Source organism: Ambystoma mexicanum, chromosome 7p, assembly GCF_040938575.1.
Source record: "Ambystoma mexicanum isolate Mex_15411 chromosome 7p, UKY_AmexF1_1, whole genome shotgun sequence".
NCBI lineage: Eukaryota > Metazoa > Chordata > Amphibia > Caudata > Ambystomatidae > Ambystoma > Ambystoma mexicanum.
Genome location: NC_090939.1, coordinates 177,384,798 through 177,398,295, shown reverse-complemented (window position 1 = coordinate 177,398,295; position 13,498 = coordinate 177,384,798). Strand labels below are relative to the sequence as shown.

Here is a 13,498-nt window from a genome sequence, read left to right as displayed (position 1 = left end):
GGTCTTCACTTACCATTCAGAATTATACATTTTTAACATTTGAACATCTTTCTATGTTGTGCTGTTTGATGGGTTGTGTATTTTAGGATGCTTCAATGGTGCCAACAATGCATGTTTTGTATTTTCCTGTAATGTCATTGTTATGCGAATAATTATCTTTGAAACTTTAAAAATTCTACATCTTTTTGGTCACAGAATGTTGGAAAGTATACACTCTGTGTTCTATGCGATTCTGTTAAATGTTTAACTTTTGACACCGAACCACAGCGTTTTGGTGAGTGCTCGCTTATTTCGATGGGAGCTGGTTTGTTTTGGGCTTGTTTTGCAGGGGCATTCGGCTTTTTTTTCCCTCGGACCAGGGTCACCAGGCAGCGTGAGCAGCAATGGCGGCAGAAGAGGAAGAAGATACAGTGGTGGCCGTGGGCACGAAAAACTGGATAAATAGCATAGAAGAGGTAAATGTGCACACGTTTTAGGGCATCCTTATTTATGTGCATGTGTCTCTCTGGACGCAATCTGTAGCTCTGCGCACTCCGCGAAAGTAAAGGATTCAGTCAGGCATTTATTTCAAAGCACGAGTGTTTTCCTTCCCGGGCTGAGACTGTGTAGTTCAGAGCCTGGCCCTTCAAGCAACTCTCAATCCAGCGACATTTCCATTCATACCTTCGAGTACTAGTTGTGTTATGTGGCTGAATGATTAATGCTGCGCAGTCCTCTATGCAGCATTCGCAGAGAAAAGTAAAGTCTGCTTTCCTTTCTCTGCCGATGGACCCTGTATAGGCTGGATACAAAGGAATGCCGGGTTCCCTCCTGTAAATCACGCGCACGTTATAAAGAAGGACTCGATTCACTTCATGGCTTCCAATCTGTATTTTACAATTATTTACTGATCCATTATTTCCTCGCAATGTCAAGATATTCACAGCTTCGATTATCCCGCCATGCCTCACCCACACGCCCTGCCTTCATAATAGACTGCTGTTCGCAACCGGTTTTGCTCTAAATGACAAACACGCCAGCTTTAATCTTCAGTAAATCTGAGCAGCGAAATATGCATTTCATTACCAAGTAAAGTGTGATTAATGATGGACGTACTCGCTCATTTTGCAGTGTTTTGAATGTGTGAGCGCAAACTAAGGGCAGGAACTCTGGGACTGGGAGTGGTAATTACCACGCATGGTGAAATACTGCCCATCAGAGACAATTTTGCCGCGAAATCCACAGCGACCTTGGCAAAATGACCCACTGCTTTCAATGCATGCCATTTTCACATGAATTCCACTGTATGTAACAAACAGCCGAAAATGCTTGAATTACTGCCCAAATTAAGATAATCTGTGAGCTCATCTTAAAGTTTATAAACAGCTGTTCCTATGTACAGCTTGTGGTTTGTGCCCAAAAAGTCAGATTTCTAAGTCAATCTTAACTGTCTTGGGACAGAATACAGAAAGTTAGCACCGGTGCAAATTCAATGCTGCAGGTCTGTTTTCAGCAGGTTTGTCTTTGTGAGTTTCTTTTGCGCAAAAGGCCTGAACGTTGGCCAATGATATGATATGGCATTTATAACGCGCCTATACACAAGTGTTTCAAGGCGCAAATGAATGAATGTGATTGCACATTGATGGTTCCATTTTACGCCCAGGTCTATTCCACTGAATGCCCAGCACCTCTGAAAAGCTGGTAGAGGTGATTGATCAAAACGCAGTGCAGAAAGTCTCTTCCGCTTCTCATTCTCCTGACTCTGTTTGTTAGATCAGCAAAGCACAATGTTGTACTTGAACAGCACAAGTAATTATAAAGCAACATACATTTGAGTAAAATGATTATGCGTTAGGGTATATCCTACTTTTTTCATCTAATACTTCCAGATGTGTTCAGTTGCTTCTTTGAACTGCTTTGTGGACCTACAGGATAGCTTGTATGTAGGGGGCGCCTCTTTTTCCACAATTATTAAGACAAACCCCAACATCTTCAATCTTCCAGTGTCCTTATTTTTCAATCTGAACTTCCATCTCTGGTCAACTAGTGTGGAGTAAAACAGCTCAAACAATCAAGCCAATATTTAGCACCCACACACAGGCTTGAATGCTTTTAGTGTTGCTGGGAATGGGTGCAGCATTTAATTATTTTAGTACATCGTGAAGGTAGTTGGGATTGAAGAACTGTGAGTGTAATGGCAGTGGCAGGAATGGTGAGAGCGCATTGACACATGGGGATCACTTTTGGCAACTGAGACTAGCAAGACGAAAGTGAAGAGCCCAATGCTGGAGCTCTGGCCCACACTACACTGCTCATAGCACTCATTATTCACCTCACAACCTGTCTCGTGCATACTGGCTGAAGCGGTAAGCTTCCCGCACCAGTTCTAAATCAAGTGGCTGAAGGCAGACCTAGTTAAGACTTTTATATCACACCAGTAGTGGGTTTACAACTCCAACAACTCCAATAAAGTAATTAACTCTCAGAAGACTGCTTTGAAAAATCACTGGCAGGCACTTTGAGCGCAAAGTCTGATAAGACTTGATTAGAATGTGTACTTTATTAAAATGTGTAATATTAATATTTGTGCTATTATTTCAGCATACTGGGACCCAATGCATTCCCGTCAGCAGGTAGCAGTTGAGCACTGCTCGGAACTGGCCCTTCAGTGGATAAAGAGGAGGCGGGAGGGAGCCACAAACAGTTTTTCCCGATCCAAATCCCAACCCTGGTCCATCAACTGCATCAGTGGTAAGTGTCATTAGAGTTAAACAAAAGTTGGTTTGTGCCCCTATGTAATAAATAAATGCTTTTTCTCTATTCAAATGCTATCGGTTGTAGACTTCTGTGTGTCTCCACCCCAATCTCAAACCCTCCTCCCCAACATTCCTATGAAGACATATGGCTTCTAGACGACGGTGTCAGAGGGTGGGAAAAGGTAGCTCAAATACTGTGACTCATGTATTCACTGGTTATTGTCCATCACTCATTATATGCCCACATGCAAACATATCGCTTTGTCCATTAGATATGACCCGTTATGCTTCCAATGTCATATAGTGGTGTCCTAAGTTTTTTGTTGTTGATAGTTACAAAAGCAAGCCCATAGTTAAATTCCCGTGGGTATACGTGATCGACATTAGTTGGCCTGGGAGCCAAATGTAGCTCCTGGTAGGCATGTTGTAAAGCTAACCAGGCTCTTGAAGGCTACAAGCAGGGCTTAATAGCCCCGAGCTCCCCTCTATTTCAAACCCTGTGTATTTATTTTGCTTGCATGGTTCCTTTACCATTGCACTGTACATGGGGAAACATGGGGGAAACATGAGATTGATAATTTCTTCACAATATACCAATTATGCAAAGAAATGGGAAATAAGATAAACGGAGAGCCACTTCCTGGGGAAGTGACACTAATATATATTAAATTCTAAGGAATTGCCATGGTTTTATCCAGATTGAGGGCTTTGAGAAATGTCGTAATTTTTCATTTTTTGTGTACACAGACAAAAATGCCCCTTGCAACAGATTGGACCTGCGGGTTAGCAGATGTTAGCGAACCCCGTGAAGTTGATGGAGATTGTCGTAACTGGCAAAAAATCAGACTAGCAACCCATCATCTTACCTACTGAACAAGCTGCTGGATCTTTTGTTCACAAAAGAAGAACTGATGGCAGCAAAGGGGAGGTTAACATTGGATCTTCATCGACAGGAATCTATACAAGGTACATAAATGGAATTACGAAAGCACATTAGAGGGTGTACAGTGAAATTGTCTATGCTTTATTTCTCACAGCTATGTGTCAACCAAAAAGTAATTTGCTTGCTCTTCTCAAACTTTTTATACAAATCTGTTTTGCATTTTATCAATGTTCAAGCCAGGGATATTGGCTTTCCAGTACTTTCTGCATCAGAGTACAGAAAAGCCCTCCAAAATAAAATTGAGAGCTACCGGATGAAGAAGGAGCCACACCTTGTCCTTTCTACACAAGTGTAGTTCTGCATTCCCTTGCTCTTTGGCCTCAGCCTGGATACTTGTATGACTCTCTGGACTGGTTCTGCATCCCCTATCACCCTTGCTCCCTGGGCTGGACCCCACCGGACTTGCTTGCTTCCTGGGCCGGGCCTAGATACTCGTGTGACTCCCTGATTGGGACCCCTCCCACCCTTGCGCCCTGGGCTGGACCCCACCAGACTCGCTTGCACCCTGCCCTGGACTGGGCCTGGATACTCGTGTGACTCCCTGGACTGGTTCTGGGACCCGGCTCACCCTTGTTCCCTGGGCTGGACCCCACCAGACTTGCTTGCTCCCTGGACTGGGCCTGGATACTCGTGTGACTCCGTGGTCTGGTTCTGGGTCCCCTCTCGCCCTTGCTCTCTGGGCTGCATACTCGTGTGACTTTCTGGACTGGTTCTGTGTCTCCTCTAACCCTTGCTCCCTGGGCTGGACCCCACCGGACTGGTTCTGGGACCCCTCTCACCCTTTATTTTTAAATTGTAAAGCACCCCCACCCCCCTTCAACACTTACCACGGTGCACACCTTTTAACCTGGAAGCAGGACCAAAGAGGGTGCCCAGTGCGCTGGCCACCTTATATAGGGGCTCATTTGCCGTGGCTCCCCCAGCGTTGCCCCTTGATCACGCATCTACCCCCCAACCATACCCTGGGTGGTGAGTGCAGAGGCCCCCTCCTCTTTAGCATAAGCGAGCTGTTGTGATGTTACTTGTTGATGGAACTATGAGATGGCTTGGAACACTGGGAGTGCATGGAATGTTTGACTATGAGCCTCGCCCCAAAGTTCCAATGTTGTCAGTTGGGCCTGGGTGATGGGACCCGGTGGTCCTTCTCTTGTAACAGCTTAAGTAACTTATAATAAAGAACTTTCAAGTAACCTTAAGAAGAGCATGAAGTTACTTTACAACAATGGCGACGAGGATTTACAAGAACCAAGAGAGGAAGCAAGCTGGGCTGTGGTGGGGGAGCAGCAGAAGAAACAGAGAGACCACTGCCCCCAGTCATCCAAGTAAGTCCCATCACCCAGGGGGGGCCATTAGCGCAAGGGGTTATGGACAGTAATAAGGGGTGTGGAGGAAGAAATCCTGAGAAGCCCCTAAGGGAAGCACAACCCCACAGTGACACACTGGCCCCACAATGTTGAAGATAAGGCTTGAAGTAGTGTGAGAAGAGAAGAAGTAAAGCGCTACAATCAAGTGGTGGAGTTCAGGACACTCTGCGCAAATTTGAGGGGTGCCTTAATAGGAGTAGTACTTTGGGAAGTACTTTGGGAAAGCCCCTAGCCCGGACACATACCCATATTTGAAGGAGAAACCTCTGAATTGAAAAAAGAAGTTCGAGTGGAGCAGCTGTAACAGGGGAAAGCGGTGCATGTTCTAATTAGTGAAGTAAAGCCCCTAAAAAGGAAGTAGGATCCGATATTGCATGTTGGTGCACATGAGTTTGGCCCAATACGGGGTTAATGAGAGCCCAAGATGAGGAGCCCATATTATGGAGCGTGAAGAGAGTCACATGCCGTCTGTGCCGGCAGCGGGACCCGGGGCTCAGAGATGTCCGTAGGTAGAGGAGCTCTAGGCCTGCCCAGGTCCCCTGTGAGACTGATGACGTAGCAATACTGCTGCAGGAGTTGGCGGAGCAAACAGAACGTTGTGGCGTAATAATGCAAACTGTTCGGAGCGAGAGTAAACTACGCACCTCTGATCTGCGTGTCTTTGAAGATATGACCCTTGCTGCGATGTTGAGGAGCATTGAAAGAAGGGTTAGAGTAAAGAACCCTGATGAAGCGTCTAGCGTGATGACGTTCACCGGAGTAAGGTAAAGTTGGAAATGTCTTCAGAACGAGAACTGACGTGATGGCCGTGAACTGTCAGCATGGAAGCGGCGAAGTGCGAATGTTTGGAGTTGCAGACAAGAAGTGGAAGTCACGGACTGAAGGGAAGTTCACGGAAGAAACTGGTCTGCGTTACACTTTCCGGACGGCCGTCATATGCGCACTTTGTTGACGTTAATGAAAAACGGCGTAATGTCCGCCATGATGAGTCATTTCCGAGTAAGTCCAAGATGAGAGTGTATGACAAGCAGGAAGCGGTGCATCCGGGTGCCACAACAGCAGAGGAAGCGGAGAGACCACATGAAGATTAAGGCTGCAGCGTGATTACATATCAGCTGCCACGAACGCTGGACTCATAGGAGAAGTTCGAGTGGCCAGCATGTATCCTTTAACAAAATTGATTTATTTGCAGTCTCATGCGTGCGTAGAACAGTTTAAGGATGAATGGTCAGTGTGTGTGTAGGAAATGCACGTGAGGTTGAGAAAGTCTTATCAGAAGAGGTTTGCGAGTATGTGAGGTTGAGAAGTTAAAATGTAATAGATGTAACACATTTTGAGGCATTTCAGGATAAAAGTGGACTCATTTTGACTTTCATAAATATGCACAATTTATGCAAGTATGTGAGTTACGGGTGTGGTGTCGAGCCGCTAGATTTAACACTTTGAGGCATTTCAGGTTAGGTTGCATATAGCAACATGGACACATAGAAATGGAAATGCTACTTTATGGGATTGTTTAAAAGGTTGCATTGTCTCTTAGTGAAAATGAGTTACAGAATGCAAAGCATGGAAGAATATAGAATTTAGTGTTGTACGTGTGAAGTTATAGACATTTGTTTGAAGTATAGATGTTTTTAGAGTTGAAGAAATATTATTATACTTTAGGAGTGGTGGTTATTTCATTCCTAAATTTGGTGAAAAGCGGGAAGATGAAAATGAGCAGAGTAAGGGATAGCGTCCCTCTGCGAATAGGGATAGCGTCCCATAGTGAAGGGATAGCGTCCCTCTGCGCATAGGGATAGCGTCCCATTCTGAAAGGATAGCGTCCCACTGCGCATAGGGATAGCGTCCCATTGTGAAAGGATAGCGTCCCAGAGTGAAGGGATAGCGTCCCACTGCGCATAGGGATAGCGTCCCATTCTGAAAGGATAGCGTCCCAGAGTGAAGGGATAGCGTCCCACTGCGCATAAGGATAGCGTCCCATTTTGAAGGGATAGCGTCCCAAGGGTGAGGGATGGCGTCCCACTTTGTAGGGGATCGCGTCCCATTGTGAAGGGATAGCGTCCCACTGTGAAGGGGATCGCGTCCCATTGTGAAGGGATAGCGTCCCACTGTGAATAGGGATAGCGTCCCAGTGTCAATAGGGATAGCGTCCCACAATTGTGAGGAGTTAACGTTTTTTAGTAGGTCAAAGTGTAAGGAGGTGGTTACTCCCAGTATTTTGGGATGGATGCTGGGTGAACATAGGAAACAAGAATCTCCTAACGTATGATGAGGAATAAAGAGTAAGGGAGTATATGCTCCAAACGTTTCAGTTAGTATCACGTTGGTAGGGAGGATCCCTCCACATGTGTGTGGGTGACCGATACCATAGTCATTTGGTGTCACCCATATGTTTTGAGTTGCATCATCTCTAAAAGATGAAATTTCATCAGCATAGTTCTCCTTAGTGAAGGGTCCATGAAAGTTTATCTTGGGATGGGTCCTTCCTGGTAGTGTCTTGTGAGGAGAGGTATGACACAGTGAAATGTTCAGTTAGGTCCTCCAGCGCAGCATTTTCCTCTTTAAGGTTGTCTGTGTCTAGGAGGGGTGTGAGCAGGTTAAAAATATCTCTGACAGGTCGTCATCGGGAAGGGAAGAGATATGTTAGTATGTAGACTGCGTTGGACATTTTTTGCATTGTCAATAGAAAGGGAGATGTGTTGTGATGTTACTTGTTGATGGAACTATGAGATGGCTTGGAACACTGGGAGTGCATGGAATGTTTGACTATGAGCCTCGCCCCAAAGTTCCAATGTTGTCAGTTGGGCCTGGGTGATGGGACCCGGTGGTCCTTCTCTTGTAACAGCTTAAGTAACTTATAATAAAGAACTTTCAAGTAACCTTAAGAAGAGCATGAAGTTACTTTACAACACGAGCCAAGTGGGTGTCCCAGCTAAGGGTGGTCCTTGCCGAGTGGCTGTTGCAACGGCGTGGTAGCCTCGCAGAGTAAGCATGTCTGAGTCCAACCAAGCACGTGTAATTGAATGACTGGGATTGTGTGGGAGTGACTGACTGTGTGACTAATGTTGAGTTACTGACTGAATGTGACGTGATGGTGTGACTGCATGAGTGGCAAAGTGATTGAGTGGCCCTCAGACTGGCAGACTGAGTGAGAGAGTCAGTGAATTTTTTGGTTTAGGAAGTGAGTGACTGGTTGGCTGGAAATGTTATAAAAGCCTACAACTGGCCCAAGCAAGGGCTATTTCTGACATGATGTCTTTTTTCACCAGCAGATTCAAACGGTGCTCTTGGTTGTGGGATGTTTTTATCCACGCATCCAAGCCCTACCTCAAAACTGTGCAGTACTGACATGGAAAACATCATGATGGCCAGAGCTTCCCAGAAAATGCACAGGGAAATGCATGAAGAATAGGCTGCCACTCATTTTTGCCGATGTTGTGGGCACAGAAGGACACTGCCTAAAACCACCATTGGACTACCCACACAGTAGTCTGAAACCATTGGGAATGGCAATGCTGATTGCCAAAAGCAAACCCATAACTGTTGGGAATTCATTTTCTTAAATCCCAAAAAGGGGTGCAGTACCAGTACTCACCACTATCAAAAAGCCGGCGTTTTAAAACAACACCAGATTTTACTTTTTTTTGTGTAAAACTGAATAAATGAACCCAAGGCAAGCCAAAGAAAGACTTACTGAGAGGTGGATCCAATGTAAAGTTATATTCTGAAGTGACTTGAAGGTTTATAACAAGACTGGCTGAGCTGTGGATTTCAGCAGTTTAAGTAAATTTGGACTGAAAGACACTAAAAATCTAAATGTTTAAATTGACTGAGTGACCTACTTTTGAGTGTCACATAGGTTTCAATTGTTTAAATGTCATAGTTTTAAACTTAGAATCAGCATTCTAGCTGCATATGTAAAAATGTTTAGTTTTATTTGAATGCAGAAAACTGGGGAACAGAAATGACATGTAGCTAAAAACTGGCTTAAAGAGATTCCAATTTTGCCTGGCAACTACCCCCCATCAGGAGTGAAACTTGAGTCACAGCTGTGTTCCCAGGCCTATCTGCCTTTTGCTGGCCACACTAAGGATATGCCATCTCTCTGATAATTGAATTAAGGGGAGCCCCCACAGAATACAGGAGCTCTGAACAAAGCCCTGTCCTGACTCAGGCAAATGTTTTATTGGCGGGAGTCGTAAATGGAGCTTCCTCCTGGAAGGAAAGGGGAGGGGCACTGCCTGTGAGAGCAAGCTGGCTTGGCAGAACTGGAAAAACCAGAAATTCAACCTTGTGCTGGGGGGAAACCACACCCCTTTGGGGCCAGAACCTAACTCTAAAAAGATGGATCATTCATAGAGCGGACTTGTGAAAATTATTTAAATGATACCATAATTCTTGTGATTTTTCTGCCCACATTTTAAGACGTGTTAGGACCCGGTGGTATGTTCAGGGGGGTTTTAGCGGAAAAGAGGATATTACTCAAAATGTGTGCATGTGAAAAATCTGACACTTCATCAATTAATGTCCATACTCCTTGCGCACATGTGTGTAAATTTGGGTTAATGTCCGATATTGCAAAATCAGTTAAAAAGTAAAATATGTGCCATTTCTGAATGCAAGCCCCCAGGAAGAGCAGAGTTTGAACAGGGGATACCTCCTGTGATATGTGAGGGGTGCATGTAATTTTAAACAAATGTGTACCTGTGCAAATATGTTTTTTTTATCAAATATAGATTGTGTGCAATTTGACAGGGGAGTGGACTTTCTGCAAGCTGTAAAATGACATCACTCTGACACAATTTAGCTCCCCCAATCAGGGGAGAAATGAAAGCTTGGCCAATGACAAGTGGAGAGGGGTAGGGTCTAGTGATGCTGCACACACACCCATTTTAAAAACAGATAAAAGCAGACAGACAGGACAGATAGGGACTTTCAAATCCATTTGCAGCTGGAAGCTCTGCCGGAAAATCCATACTTTACCTCCATCAAGCTCTAGAGAAAGCTGTGCAGAAAGATCCAGACTTCAAATCCATCAATCTCCAGAATCCAGAGAGAGCGAGGGCTGACCCAGATCACTGTGAAGTTCAGAGACCAGAGTCCAGTCTAAAACCTGACCAGATCCGTGGCGAGGCCCATTTAATTCAAGAATATAGTGTGAGTACCTAGTAGAACTGTGCAGAACCAATCTCTTAGTTAAAATAATATAATTCAATCCTATTTTAATCTAAGTGGAACTGTCTCCTAACTGTCACCTGTCATTTGTAAAGCTGTCACCTGTCATTTTCTAGTTGCAAGCTGCACTTGTCTTTTTGAACTTTAAAATTTCAAATCCGAAAAACGACCTTTATTTAATCGCTCATATCTCCATGACCGTTTGTCCTAGAGACTTGCAGTAACTTCCATCTGGAAGCTGAGTTCCTAGGCTGTCCTAGGACCCCAAAACGATAGTGATAGTCCTTGTAGTTCCTCTGTAATCGTGCCCGGCGCACTCGCGAATTTGCCGCGATTTGCAAAATTTCTTCACGTGTGAAAACAGCAGTTTTCTTGCCTTCCGTTGCAAAAATTCGTTTGAAACCTGACAACTATTATAGAGCATTGCTAAAGTGATCCTGAACTTATTTAAAGCATATACCACTCACCCTAAACCTCTAGAGGGAATTAAAAGCATTTTAGCATATTTTTCACTTCATTGCCAGCACATATAAAAGCATTTTGGGCCTGTGTTCCAACTTCTGTAGTCTAAGCTTGCTGGGGTGAACTGAATCACATTTGATTGCATTTCTGAGAACTGTGTGCTTCCTTCCATTTCCTTGCATTGCATAAAGGGGGGGGGGGTGAATTGTCCAAGAAAGTGATTACATTGTCTTTTGCTGAAATCCTATTAAGTTATTTTCTGTACTGCATTTCATTCCACATTGCATCCATTTGAAACCATAAAAGTATTGTTGCTATCTTATCCATTTCATGTCAACTCCTTAGTGATTATAAAGAAGTGTGCTAGTGCCAGATTCTCCGTTGTTAATCTTTATCATATCAGATTAAGTGTGCTATTCAATTATTAATTTATTCTAAAGTGTGATATATATATCTATTGTTTAAATTATCAATTAAACCTTTTAACTTGCAAAACAGAACTACTTCTTGGCTCAGTGGGGTCAGGAGGATTCCAACAGAGGGGTGTTATATAGGGGTAGTCATCCAGAATGCATGAACTGGACATAAAGATATATCAATAAGGGTTTCCATTCAGTATCCCAGACTAGGCATTGACTTAGCTGTAGTGTTGAATTGAATCCTCTTACAAATTGGGGGCTCGTGCCGGACGTTTGGATTAGATTTATCACTTGTGCAGATTAATACAGCGTGCCAGCTGACCAGATACACATATCCGGTCGGATCACACGCTGTGTTACGCTGTAAAGCACTCCTCAAAGGAACGCTCTAAGAAAAAGGTCTGTTTTGCAAAAATAAAATACTAATTTCTGTAAGTCAGGACAGAGACCAATCTCTAGAATGACGACCTTAGTAGACATGAAAATAGCCAGAGAGCACTTCTTACATAAGTTATTTGTGAGAGGTGAGTGGACTCACCAGGACCGCACGGTCTGGTTGCAGGCCATCACGCAACAGGTCACTGAAACAGGGTCAGCTATATGGGGAGATCAGGGTCCCCTACATGTGGCCCTGAGTGAACTATACATGGCTCCTAAAGCTAAGGATGAACAAGACTAGGTGGTTAGGATAGCCGCATACCTGTACCTATATATGGGAGACATGCAGGATAAATGTACTGAAAGCCAAGATCTGGCAAATAAGCGACAGATGGCGTTAGAGAAGGTCCAATCTGACCTGGTCTCTTCTGAGCAGAGGCTGCAGGGGAGCCAGGAGTCAGAAAATGAGAGTAGACAGCACATCATTAAAATAAAGAGGGATATGGACATCCTGCAACAGGAAAAGGCTGACCAGGATACCAGATTTCTGGCCTTGCAGAAGGAGTACCAAGAAGGTTTGGACTCCCTGCTGCAGAGCCAGAAAAAGCTGGAGCAACAATTAGACTTTAACAGGGCATGCACGGAGCAGGTAGCCACCCTGCAAAGTCATCTAGATAGAGTGAAGGCGGAGAGCAATAAACTGATTCTGAAAGACCTGGATACCCAGGCAGAGTTTGATGAAGAACGCCAGAGAGCTGGTGCCTTTCAAAGGCAGAGGGACGACCTGGCGGCACAAATGCAGGCTCTTAGCCAGGAAAGAGACGCCTTAGGCCAGGAAGTCTGCCACTTAAAAAGGAAATTGGAAGAAAATCACCTGGCCCACCAGGGACTGGGTGACCTCCAAAAAGAACACCAGGACTTGCTAGAGCACACCATGAGGGTGGAGGATGCTCTGGCAAGACAGGAGCAGGCCAATAGGGACACAGCTCAGGAGGTAACCCTCCTGCAGCAAAGACTGGCCCAGTGCTCCAGGACCAATCAGGAAACGCAGAGAGAGAATGAGGCTCTCTGCCAGCACAATGATAGACTCCAACAACAGGTAGCGATGCAGGAGAGACTGATAGAGTCTAGTAAGGCCTTAACTGAGGAACTGAAGGCGCAGGCACTTGCATTGCAACAGGGAGCAGGGGCGGATAGAGATGAGGTTCGCTGGGAAAGAGAAACTCCTGAGCATAACCCCAGGAGCCCTAGTACCAGAGGCCTTTATTTCTCTCAGTCCCTGGACTCTGTCACCCCCATGTCCCCTGGCGCACACGAGCACAGGGCCACAGGGATGGCAGATTACTATCCAGCCAGAAGCATGGGGCTCATAGGCCAGTACCACCCAGGAATGGAGGGGCGGGCATCCGGGTATGGGCACCCAAGAACAGTGCAATTTAGTGGGGAACCCCAGGAGAGTAGGCCCATTAAGGGCATCCTGAAAACCTCTGCCCAGTTAGGTCAGTGGGGGGGGTACCCATCAAATCCTGGCAGCAAAGAGGAATCTGAAGACTCCTCTGAACGGTACAGGACACAGGAGGCCAGGTCCCCACATTCTGCCAGCCATTCCCAGGCTCGCAGAATCCGGGAAAACCTAGAAGATCAGACAGGAACCTCTGGGAGCAGTGCCTCTGAGTCAGAGGATGAATGGACCAGGGTTACCCGGCCCAAAAAGGCCAATAAGGCAAAAAGGGCCTTGCTTAAGGACCCATTGAAGCAGATTAAGGCAATCAGGAGTGTCATCACGCCTTATCATAAGAACGCCAAGTACTCTGTTTGGGAACACTTGGAGCTCTATGAGCAAATGATGGAGACTTTCCATTTGAAGGACAGCAGTAGCTGCATCCAGTACGTCAAATGGACATTCTCCCCAGAATACTCCAGTTTCTTTGCGGGGCTGGAGGACCAAAATCATTTAAGATGGTCCGCCTATAAGGCGGCCATCTTGAAACATTTTTCTGTTCACAGAAATCCTCAAGA

The 13,498-nt window shown here is 45.2% G+C and overlaps 1 long non-coding RNA gene across 1 annotated transcript in view; it reads left to right on the top strand.

Annotated features, from left to right (window-relative positions):
* Nucleotides 1–367: 367 nt before the first annotated feature.
* The window catches only part of LOC138525809 (uncharacterized), a 40,556-nt gene continuing 27,425 nt past the window's right edge, over nucleotides 368–13,498 (top strand). Inside the window, exons 1-3 of the long non-coding RNA XR_011283436.1 lie at nucleotides 368–455; nucleotides 2,581–2,730; nucleotides 3,483–3,701. This is a non-coding gene — a long non-coding RNA (uncharacterized lncRNA). The remainder of the gene's footprint in view (nucleotides 456–2,580; nucleotides 2,731–3,482; nucleotides 3,702–13,498) is intronic.